The 11,497-nt window shown below is 43.2% G+C and overlaps 1 long non-coding RNA gene across 2 annotated transcripts; it reads right to left on the bottom strand.

Moving 5' to 3' along the window:
• Positions 1-275: 275 nt before the first annotated feature.
• On the bottom strand, positions 276-5,205 carry LOC119149455. Of its 2 annotated transcripts, XR_005104693.1 has the most exons (4): positions 5,132-5,205; positions 4,372-4,597; positions 2,984-3,225; positions 276-2,852 (listed from the first exon to the last, which is right to left on the bottom strand). It is a non-coding gene; the product is annotated as an uncharacterized LOC119149455 (long non-coding RNA). The 2 variants fall into 2 exon arrangements; XR_005104692.1 differs by having other exon boundaries at positions 276-3,225.
• Between the last annotated feature and the right edge of the window lie 6,292 nt (positions 5,206-11,497).

The following is an 11,497-nucleotide window of genomic DNA, read 5'->3' on the forward strand; positions in this document are numbered from 1 at the left end:
TCTGGCATGTGACATTGGATCATTCTGTCATGGTCCATGTGAGCATCCTGACTGGGAGCTGCTGAACAGGACAGTAGCTCAGTGATGGTGTAGGATTCACCTGTGTCCCCATCACCTTACGACTTCATCTAGGGCACCTAAACAATTTGTTTGAAAATACATTGAAAAGAAGCATTTTATCATTTCTATAATATTGTCCTCATTGTTTTAAATGTCCAAAATATTCAGTGAGTGCACCTCAAATTCACAGATTATTTTGCATTGACAGGATATTTATTTTGGCAAACAAACAATTTATGACAATTCACTACATCCATTTCAACACGGCCTTCAGTAGTAAGTGAGCATATCCATTAACATGAGCCGGAACCAAGAATTTTCATCAGGAAAGAAGACAGGAACACAGCCAAGTTCCTAACCTCTCAGCTCAGGCTGAACTTCAATCAGCAATGAAAGGTGTGTTCTCAGATCTGTACGGATCATGAATATGTCCTTGAATTTCCCATTGAATGCAGAGAACCAGGGTTGAGCCCAGAAATCCCTTGTTTGTTCGAGGGGGCCTCTCTATCTACATTTGTCCAAGTATTTTGCTGCCAGGCAGAGATGCTGAGCTGGATTGCTAAAGATAAGCTGCATCCTGCACTGAATGGTGAGACAGCACAGGTGCCCTCTGCCTGCAAAGCCTTGGGGTACTCCTGCCTTTAAAGCGGGTGGTTGTGGATGCATCCGTGTACAGTGCAGGGGACTTAGAGACTTGACCTTTCTGGCATGCAGGGAAGTAGGCTAAGCACAGAGATGGCCAGGACAGGTAAGTCAAACAGCATTAGGAGCAAGAAGCTGGCTTGTAAGGAAAAGACTCAAAGGATTCAGGACCTTCACAAAAAAACTTGCTGTGGGTGGGAAAGAATATCTGAAAGGATCCAAATATATAAACATAAAGGAAGAGAAGGATTTTTGGGGGGTATGTCAAAATGAGTAAGTAGGACTTATCAGAAGGCAAACGAAAATATAAAACCACCTACAAGAATATTCCTTAAAATTCACACTGGCCTGGCAGTGATGGCACTAGCTCCAGTAGGGAATAAGGGCAGCAACTGCCTCTTATGCTGGCTGGTATTTCCAGTTGAGAGTTCTTGATTTTATTTTGGGCTTTATTCCCTATAGCCATGCAAACTGTGGTACAATACTCTACCCTGTCTCTGTCACTGCAAAGTACTTCATATTCACCACTACCTCAGAACCACTAGAAAAGCAATATAGATGTCATGCAGGGTGAAATCTCAGCTGCCACTAAAGTCACTGTGAGTTTTACTCTCTGAAAGCATGTAGTGAACCCTTGCATTTAGCTCTGCTTAGCTTGACTCTTACCCGTAAGAGAGGGTTTTAATCTTTCAGGAGCTCACTGAACAGTTCGCTAGCTGTAGCATAGCTGTTTAAGCAGGACAGGTTCCAATCAGGGCTACCTACCAGTTCAGCCGAAGCAGCAGTGACACCGCTGGAAGTACCAGTAATGATGAAGAGGGTTAACTAGCATGTTGGGTGGTAAAAATGCCAGCACTTGCCAGAACATCTCCACTTTGGGCCCCATCACAATAGCTCCCTGGGTTTATCTCAACCAGCACTATCAGTGATGAGATAGTTTTTGCTCCTACTCCTCTTTGAAGACCAAGCCAGGACAGGCAGACTGTCACATTATGAGTGCCTCCTGTCCCTCTTTGAATATAGGCAGCAGGATCTTGGCATTGGGTATGCACCATTACTTTCATAGAAGGGAAGGAAATACAAAAAATTAGTTTCAGAACCAATACTGTCTCGGTCACATTCAGTATTTTATAGGCCTGTTTTTTCAGTTTGTTGTAATAATATTTATATCCTGAAATCTATGCTGTGAAACATACAGAATGTACGTTACGGAAGAATTCCCACTGCTGCTACAACCTCAGCCTCTCTGTTTCCAGAAGCTCAGGACTGTACATCCATCACCTGCACAATGCACTAGTATGGGTTTGCACTAAGAAACAACTCTTTTTATTTAGCTCATCCTGAAATTTAACTTTGGTTCACTTTTAAAAATGACTGGCTTCATTCTGCAACCACCAGAGTTGAAGAATAAATACTCTGTCACATTTTTTCAGCACACCAAAACTCATGCCATACCAACAAAGTGTTATCTACATCTGAAAGACTGGCAAAAGGAGGTAAATGGCAACTGCAGGCTGATGTTCCAGCTATACAGATTTTTCTGCTTGGCTTGAACCCACTGATTTCAAAATGAGGCCTCTTGCACCTGCTTGCCTGGAGCAGCTTATAGGATTGGGGTCAGAAATGCAGCTACCAGGGGAAGCCTCTCCCTCAACTGTGCCTTCAGTTTTTTCTTATCACCATCATGCTTATATCATCTTTAGTAGCACTAATGCAGCCTGATCTCTCTAAACTATGTCATACTAGTAGAAAGGGAAAAAAAATGCTTGCCTTCTCTCTTCTTCTTTGTACTCTCCTTTATTTTCTTCCCCCCTTTTTTTTCTTTTTTTAATTTGTGAGGTATGATGACCTCTGTGAGAGCGCCAGATTTATTTTGGCAGATTTGGCTGATAATACATATCTACTAGAACTGAGAGACATGATCTGAATTTGGGATGTCTCTGTATTAATCATCTGTTTGTTATCTTAATAAATATTTGTGAAATATTTATCTGACACAGATGACATGTTTATTATTACAAATATGCTTATTGGTCATGATTCACACCGGTCTCTATTATTTTGGACAGTTTTCATTTATCTGTAGGCAGTTCATGCTGGTTTATATATTCTGTCACAGTTCGTTGTGTTTTGCCTTTTTGTGCTGATCCCTGTAAAAACACAGCACATAAGAAATTAAAAACCAATGAGAATGTTTCCAAAATCATCATTCTACCACATCCATCCAGCAGTAATTTAAATGTCTATGAAACAGAGTACAAACCTGAACAAGAGTACAAACCTGAACAGATGGGAAGCTTTTAAACAAATCGTAACTTAAGACATCAGCAAATAGCTCTGGGTCCTTTAAGATTCAGATCTGAAACTAGGACAGTCAATGGAAAGATGCATGTTGTCTTTTGACCAGGTCCCAGGTATCTATGTGCTCCTGCACAGTGACATCTTTGGAGACAGAATTCTGTTTCTGATGTGTCCTTGAACCCTCAGTCAGGTTTGTGATGCTGGCCTTGTACATGCTCAGTTCTGCACAGAAAGAGTGTTAGGTAAGTACAGCTGGAGCAAAGATCTGTTGCTCCCTGCTACAGGATGATACGAATGTTAAAAATGCAGACAAGTTCAAGATGAGACCAGACAAAGTGACAGAACACTACTGAGGGTTCTTTTTTTTAATGCAAGGGTATCATCTCTGGCTCAGGAAGTCTGGTTGGAAGCATATTTTGGGAAAGTATCACTTTGTGCTGCTCTTACTGTAATTCTCTTTCCTAGGCAGCTGATTTTTGTTATTTATATGCTCTTAAAATCTTACGCAGTGGACCTCAACCTAACTTTCAAGTTCTGAGTCTTCCTTTTGACCATAGTCAGTGTGTCTTTATAACAAATACTCATGCATTGTCTTCAGTTTACTGAGAAGCACTTCAGATACCTCCTGCCCTCACACTTTCTGCCTCCTTCTACACATTCACTTTTATTCCACAACTTCCGTCTCAGTCTTGCCTGCAAAACAAACATCAGCCTTCCCCCTGCCTCCATTCTGCCCACACCAGCGACAAATAGCCTAGCATCCTCCGTTCCCTGCCCCCGGTCAATTCTCACCAGTCTCCCTAGGTATCATGCTTCCCAACACACACTGGTTGTCTCTCCCCACCATCCAGCCACTGTTACTGCTTCTGGCTTCTAAGCCCTTCCTTCCTCCAGGGGCAAGACCCTCTTATCCTTTGCTATTTCTCTCTCCACCTTCCCAAGGTGAGCACTGCGGAGTGCTGCAGAGGGAAGGAGTAACTGAACCGTCATCTCTGCACGGGATGGAGAGGAGAAGCAGTGCTGCTGTGAGCTTTTGGGAATTTTTCTCATTTCCCTCTTTTATAAATGAGTGTAGTGTTTGAGAAAATACTTCCGCTCACTATCTGAAAAGGTCTGCTAGATTTCTTTTACTTATGAGATGAGCAAAAAAGCTAGCTAGCTCATCAGCGGGGAATTTCTCTCCAGCCAAATTAAACACTCTGTTTCAACTGCTTGCCTTGTCACTAGATTGGCTTCAACCATTGCCACAATCCCATCAGTTGTGAAGAAATTCACAGGACAGAATGGCTTGCACCCAGATCTTAACCTTCTGTTAAGCTGATGCATGCAACACAAAAACTAGACCTGTGATCTGCCACCATGACCTACCTCCTGGTCTTTACATCTGAGTGTCCCAAAACAGAGTGGTCTTTTGTGCCCTTTGCCAGAGGCTCTGTAGGCAGAGGTTCTACCGTATGGAGCCAGTTGCAGCAATGTGGATGGTGGCAGCTGTCTGAAGCAATTCTGCTATGCTCCTCAAGGAAGAGTCTGGAGCAAGTTCTGTTGGTTTTGTGTCACAGGATCCTTTTTGTCTCTTCATTTGCTCCTTGAAATTCTTTCAGTCACCAAAATAGAACACAGAAATATTTACCACAAGTCAGCATGTCTGAGCACAAGGGATCCTGTCTGTAAGCAGATTTGAAGGCAAAGGTTAACCCAAGCAGAAGCCTGACCCCATAAATAATGATCAACAAGAGACAGGAATGCATCTGAGCAGCGACCTCTTCAGCAAATATTTGGCCTGCCTGTAGTTGGACCACACTGTGTATCATCAAGTCTGAAGGATTATCTCAAAAGCAAGAAAAAAAAACCCAAAAGACTTAAGTTTTAAAAAACTGCATTATTTAGAGTTGAGTCCAGTCCATTTAGCTTGCTAAAAATAATACCATCAGGTGATCTGCCCAGTCACCTTCAAGGAGAGAAAAGCTTTAGGACTAAGGAGCTCTTTACCCTACTGGAGAACAGCACAAATACTCATGGCTGGAAAGCAAAAAGGATAAATTCAACTGAGAAAAATATTTCAAGTTGTCAACAATGACAGAGATTAACTATAGTGACAAAATGTCAAGGAATTAGACAAATTCTCTACCTTTCACGATCTTCACAGTGGTACCAGAGGCATTTCTGGAGATAGGTTTTTCTTAAACTCATGTTCCAAGCTGTATGAGGTTATATGGCATGTAGCACATCAGGCCAGATGCTTTATTGATTTGTCCTGCCCTTATTTTCCCTGAGAAGTCAGCATCTGCTTACCCCTGTTACACAACAGACTAAACAAGCCACACTTTCAAGGTGAAACAGGACACCACCGAGGGCCTGTAAGCAAAGTGGGCTCTCTTTGAGTAAAGCCAAGAGGAGTCCTCTGCTGTCTTCATCCTTAGTCCTGCACCTAAAAGCCCGGTGGTATGGTCTGCAGTCCTACCTACATTCTTTAAACTGAAATCTGCAACAAGGTGAATTCCCTCTGTCGTCTTGGGGCTGTTGAGTTGTTAATTCATAGGGATATCACAACATCAGAAGCACAGGGAAAATATCTTGTTCTATAAATGAAACGTATAGAGCTGAGATGTGGTAAGGACAAATACTTCAGATTCTTTCTATGTTGGTTTGGGTTTTTTTTCTCTTCAGTGGAGTATAGCTAGGTTGACATATAAATATTTTAAAACAGCTGCTCATCAGATAAATGGTATATTGTAGCCTTAGCTGAAATGTATCCTGTTTGCTCATGTTTTCTGTTTTCTTGACGGTATTTGATCTCTGACATTGCAGAAAAACCTTCTAGTTGGACTATGAGTTTAGATTTAACATTATTCCATTTCCCTCCCTCCCCCCCGCTTTTTTTCTGTGTAGCTTATGCAAGGTCAGATTACACAAACCTGTCCCATCGGAAAATCTCCATGTAATTCAGTAGAACTAGTAAGATAAGATTTAGAGAATCAACCTCATATTTCATTTTTTCATTTTACTGCAGTATTTACAAAGGACTGAACAACTGTCAGTTCAAACAAAAACCTGACTGACTGAAGAAAATGTCTCTGTGTAGCTTTTGCTCTCTAGAATTAATCAATTAAGTGGTCAAAGCTTAATTTCATGAGAAAGACAGGAGATAATGTAACATTTAGCAACATTAAAAGGAATGTGCATTCTAAAGAGGGACCTTGATTCCTTTTAATGTGCAGTAAATGATGCAAGGCTGCCAATAGCACAGTTCAAATAAAGTCAAGATTTTAAAATGTGTCAAAACTACACATCGCAGCTAAAGCTACAATACAGAATTTGTACCTTTTCCCTGATGAGCAGCTGTTTTAAAATATTTATATGTCAACCTAGCTATACTCCACTGAAGAGAAAAAAACCCCAAACCAACATAGAAAGAATCTGAAGTATTTGTCCTTACCGCATCTCAGCTCTTTACGTTTCATTTATAGAACAAGATATTTTCCCTGTGCTTCTGATGTTGTGATATCCCTATGAATTAACAACTCAACAGCCCCAAGACGACAGAGGGAATTCACCTTGTTGCAGATTTCAGTTTAAAGAATGTAGGTAGGACTGCAGACCATACCACCGGGCTTTTAGGTGCAGGACTAAGGATGAAGGTAGCAGAGAACTCCTCTTGGTTTTACTCAATGCTCACCTGAAGCAGAGAAAGCACTGCTGTTGATTCCAACAGTTTCTAATTACAGAGCCTCAGTGGCATCCTACATGATTGTGGGCAACACACTTTACATGGTCTTAGCTTCATTTTATCCATCTGTTTAACAGGTGTAAGCAGATAGTGACTTGGCTTAGACTCAAGATGGTGAAACATCTCTCATTGATCTGAATAGTTTTGGATGAGGCCTCAAGTGAAAGAAGCGTGAGTGAAAGAAGCATTCAGGAGATGCAGATTTTTTTCCCCCATCCATGAATTATGCATGAGTACATTGTGATTGTCTTGATTCTAACCTCTATTTTGAAATTATTCATCTGATTCCTGCAGATTCTTTTTGGTCTGTAGGCTGTTTGCAAGCAGTTCTGAGAATCTCTACTGAAGCAGCTGCTAACTTCCAGGTGGGGCTGAAAACGCCCCATCTTCCCCCAGAAATCAGAATGGAAGGTGGCAACACAAGACTGTGATCCTTGTGTCTCTTCCCTCCCATCTTTAATTCTGTATTTTTAATATGATTTGTGTTATGCTTCCTTGTACATTTTTCTTAAGAACTGGATGAGAACACATCTGGTGGGAAACTCTGGCTATGGGGATTTCACTCAAGGTTCTGCCATGGTTTTGAGAGGCAGGAAGCAGGGGAGAAAATATTAGGTAAATTAAGGTGGGTTGACCAGCATGAAATCTGCCTTTTCTTGAGTACTAAGGACTTGACCTTGAATACTAATAATCTTTGTTGTATTTGGATATGCTTGTACACAATTCTCCTCCTAAAAGAAAGACAATTGAAACAAATACCTTATAGAAGTACGAAAAACCTTAGCATAAGCTCATAAGCTTATGACAAGAAGACCATAAAATCATAGCTGGGAACCTAAGCTGTATGCCCTGCATCTCAAACTGGTGGGAATTTGGATGCTGAATTACCAGGAGAAAGTTGTTACCTTGCACGGCCTGGGCATGGAAGGTGGAGGAGAATGGGGTCAAATGCATGAAGTGGGAAGAAGACTGACTGGATTTACTGTGGGGAGCTCCTGTCCAGAAGAGATAGAGCATAACTGAAAGGATGGAAGTGCCTTGAACAGAATTTCACGTGTTAAAACACGGGAAGTCTCTACCTGTCAAAAGGCTGGAGTGATTTGTTTGCATCATGTTTCAGTGAACTGTTGCAAATTAAAGTAGGATTAGGACCTCTCAGAAAATGTTACAAGAACACTCTGCAGTGAAATTTTTTCTGCAAATGAAATACGTGAATAAGGTACTACTTTCCCTATCATGTATGCTTATTAGTACACCCTTATTTATGCGTTCATTCTACTCTGACAGAATTCAATAGCTAAATAAATACAAAGTTAAAGCCTGTAGTATTAGACCTTTCCATTAAATCCTGGGGCCTGACTCATTTGCATTTTGTTTTGTTTTTATAATGCATACTTACTTTAATTATGACTGCTGCACTTTATTTGTAATTGTCTGTGCAATGCCCAAGTACCTTGCTAAGTGGATAAGGGAAGCACTTTATTCCATAATAACATACTTAATCCATTATTATTCATTAATTTTTTTCTGGAATGGACTGAAAAGACTCAGGACTTTGAAAAATACAATAACAACAAATTATCTATGGCAAAAATAATTTTTAACAGAATTCATACTTTTCTTATCTTCATCATTGTTTTTCTCTAGGTATCGTCTCTCCTAAAGAGAGAAGCAGCAGTATTTAATGTCCTGAAGATTGGGCTAAATGCCAAAGATGTTTGAAATCAGAGATACATCGTCCCCCAGGCTTCTTGCATGGCTTTTGACAAGTCATTTAACCACTCTGTGTCCTTATTGCCCTGTTTCTGATGGCTGCAATCCTACCATTCACCTTCCATAGAACAGTAAAGCTTACTTCACTAACGCTCAGAGCTTTGCAAATGATGGAGGCTAGGTATTGTAGCAGCATAATCGAAGGGACACAATGATGGCTGGATAAAGAGGAGGTGTTTCCTAGCTATGCAGGATTCTTGCTTATTGAGTGAAAGAAGACATTCAGTTTCTTGTTATATCCTTGCAGATCCCTCCTGAACAAATACACCGTCTTCCTTGAATTTTCTTATTACAGAGGTATTACCGCTTGGAGTTTTGTAAGGAGATCCTTGCACAGTCTCTCATGGTAGGCACAAAAGCATTCTGTCTCATTTTCCTTTGGCAAATGCTCTCTGTAGGAACCTGGAAGGTCAGCGCTGGTCTTACCATTTTGGTCCACCAGTCACCACACCCTCACAGGAAACAGGTTGCTTTCTGATTCTCCTAGCCTGCTTGTTTTTGGCTTACCAATCCATGGCTGTAGGTCTCTGTTTAATTTATGACAAAGACTTATTAGTAGAAACTAGGCTATTGAGGCTGGTCAACCAAATTAAAGGTGCAGAAACTGTGAATACATCACGTCTGCTCCATGGAGTGTGTCACATCTTCTGTCACATCTTCTGATAGGCATTCAAGACTTCCCAAGCTGTTTTGCCCCATCCCCAGTCATCCAAACCAGGATGACTTTTTCTTTATAGTTAGTATTCCCTTAAGAATACACACCCCAACCTGGCTGACCATACCTGGATAGGCCAGTATGATGTCTATCACCCTTATTTCTTCATCGCTTTTATCCAGCTGAGCTGGAAAGGAATGTGATGTCCACTGCAAAGATGAAACACTGCACAAGGCTTGCCTTAAGAGTTAAACCAGCCTCTTCTGTTCTGCAGGATAAAAAAATCTCCGCCTGAAGTCTGTCCTAATAGGGATGAGGTGGCTCTGGGTGTGTGTACGTACCTATTTGAGCATATTCATGGCCATCCCTTGTTGTTTCACAGAATGTATTATGCCAAAAACATGTTATTTCCATCGGTGTCCCTGTACTCTGTTTCTGTGAGGCAAGACTGAAATTATGCTGTTCAGTACTGCCTCTGAAAGGAGACAGCATACCAGCACAATTTCCCAAACAATCATTTCCCCAAATATAGCTTAGGTGTTTTCACCTCCCCTGTCTTTCTGCTTCTGCCTTTTTTCTCATTCCCCTATAACCATCCCTCTCCTTGCTAAATAATGCCAGTTCCTGCTCAGTCAATCCCCTGTCACAAAACATTAAGGCAATGACACACTAGGCAATGACATAGAGGAGGGTGTCTCCTAAAACTTTCCAATAAAATCTTAAGTGCGTGGGATGTGAATGCTCTTGCTCCTTAGAGTTCACTCTGGGGTCTTCCCCCAACACTCAGGGGACATATGGCAGTGTTTCATGATCCCCCAAAGCCATATCTCAGTGCTTGCAAGAGAACTGTGAATAAGCAGTTCTTTTTTAGGAGTTTGTGAACAGCTTCTAATCCTGGTGATACTGTTTGCATCAGTTTACATTCCCAAGGCTATCTGTGAACAGAAAAGACTGGAAATACACCTTTCAGCTCATCTGAAACAGAGATTCTCCTTTACATTTCTTGGTTCCTCACATCAGGAACTCTTTGCTATGGTGCAGGTTTTGCTGATCTGAAAAGGCAAAACAAGAGTAGTTCTATGTTCAAATTCACCTACTTAAAACCAGTTACTTTTTGTTCTGTGGCCTTGCATCTTTTGTGTGCTCAATCAAATCTACTGACATGCTTGCCTAAAACCAGGTCTGACTGCTCGTTACACCTCCTGCATCTTCAGCACCTGCAGTTGACTGGAAAGGAGACTGCTTTTTTAGCCTCTATGGAAATCATCAAAATTCTTAATGGATTTACACAGGAGCTCCTGAAAGTAAGTTTATTCCCCTTAGCCAGGTTACTTATTGGTGAATAATAAAAAGCACACAGATAGTTTCCCAGAACTAAGGTTGTAAGTTTGTGAACTCTGAAGACTGTGGATGAGGAACAGCAAGGGAAGGTATTTCTTGAGAAACGCAGGAAACATGCACGGAGCCTAACAACAAAGGCCCTGCCTGCCACTTCTGTGGTATTATATCCACAGCCCCCACACCTCCCAGCAAAACTCTGCAGTAATCCCTACTTTGCTTCCAAAGAGCCTAAACGACACTGAAGACTCAAAGGAGTGACAAACTTGCAAGGAAGCAGCAGACTCCTCCAACATCCATTTTCCCCAGTAACTCCTTCCCCCAGGTTCAGATTTAGCCCGGCCTTCCGCATGCCTTATAAGAGGTAAGGGGAAAACAGGACCGTTATCAACAGGGCGGACAAAACCAGCCACCACTATTCAAGCCACTTCGCAGAAAAAAACCCAAATCACTAAGTCGCCCTGGAAATAAAAAGAACAGCCGCACCTAAAGTGTCATTCGGGGAGGAGAGAAGAGCGGGTGCTGGAGAGGCCGCCCCGGGCGCCGCAGAGGGGCCTGGCTGGGCCCGGCTGGCACTGCCCGCACCCGGCTCCCGCTCAGGGCTCCCCTCAAGCACCGGCCGCTCTGCCGCGGGCGAGGCGGCACCACCCAGAGGCGGCCGGCGCGGAAGCGGGCGGCGGGACACCGTCACGCCGGCTTTCCCGTCACAAACGCCGGCTTTCCCCGCACAGACACCGCCCAGGCCCCGCTCCGGGACGGGACCCCCCCGCGGCCCCCGTCCCGCTGACCCCTCCCCGCGCCTGCGCGGCCCGGCCGGGGGGCGGAGCTTCTGCGGCCGGCCCCGCCCCGCTCCCATTCCCCCGGCCTCGCCGTGCGTGGCGCGCGGGGGCAGGGGCAGGCGCGCGAGCCGCTCCCCCCCGCCTCCTCCCGCGAGAGCGCGCGCGCGGCGTGCGAGTGAGCGGCCATTGGTCGGGCGGGTGAGTGCGCGCGCGCGCGCGCGT

The sequence above is a fragment of the Falco rusticolus genome, chromosome 5 (assembly GCF_015220075.1).
Source record: "Falco rusticolus isolate bFalRus1 chromosome 5, bFalRus1.pri, whole genome shotgun sequence".
NCBI lineage: Eukaryota > Metazoa > Chordata > Aves > Falconiformes > Falconidae > Falco > Falco rusticolus.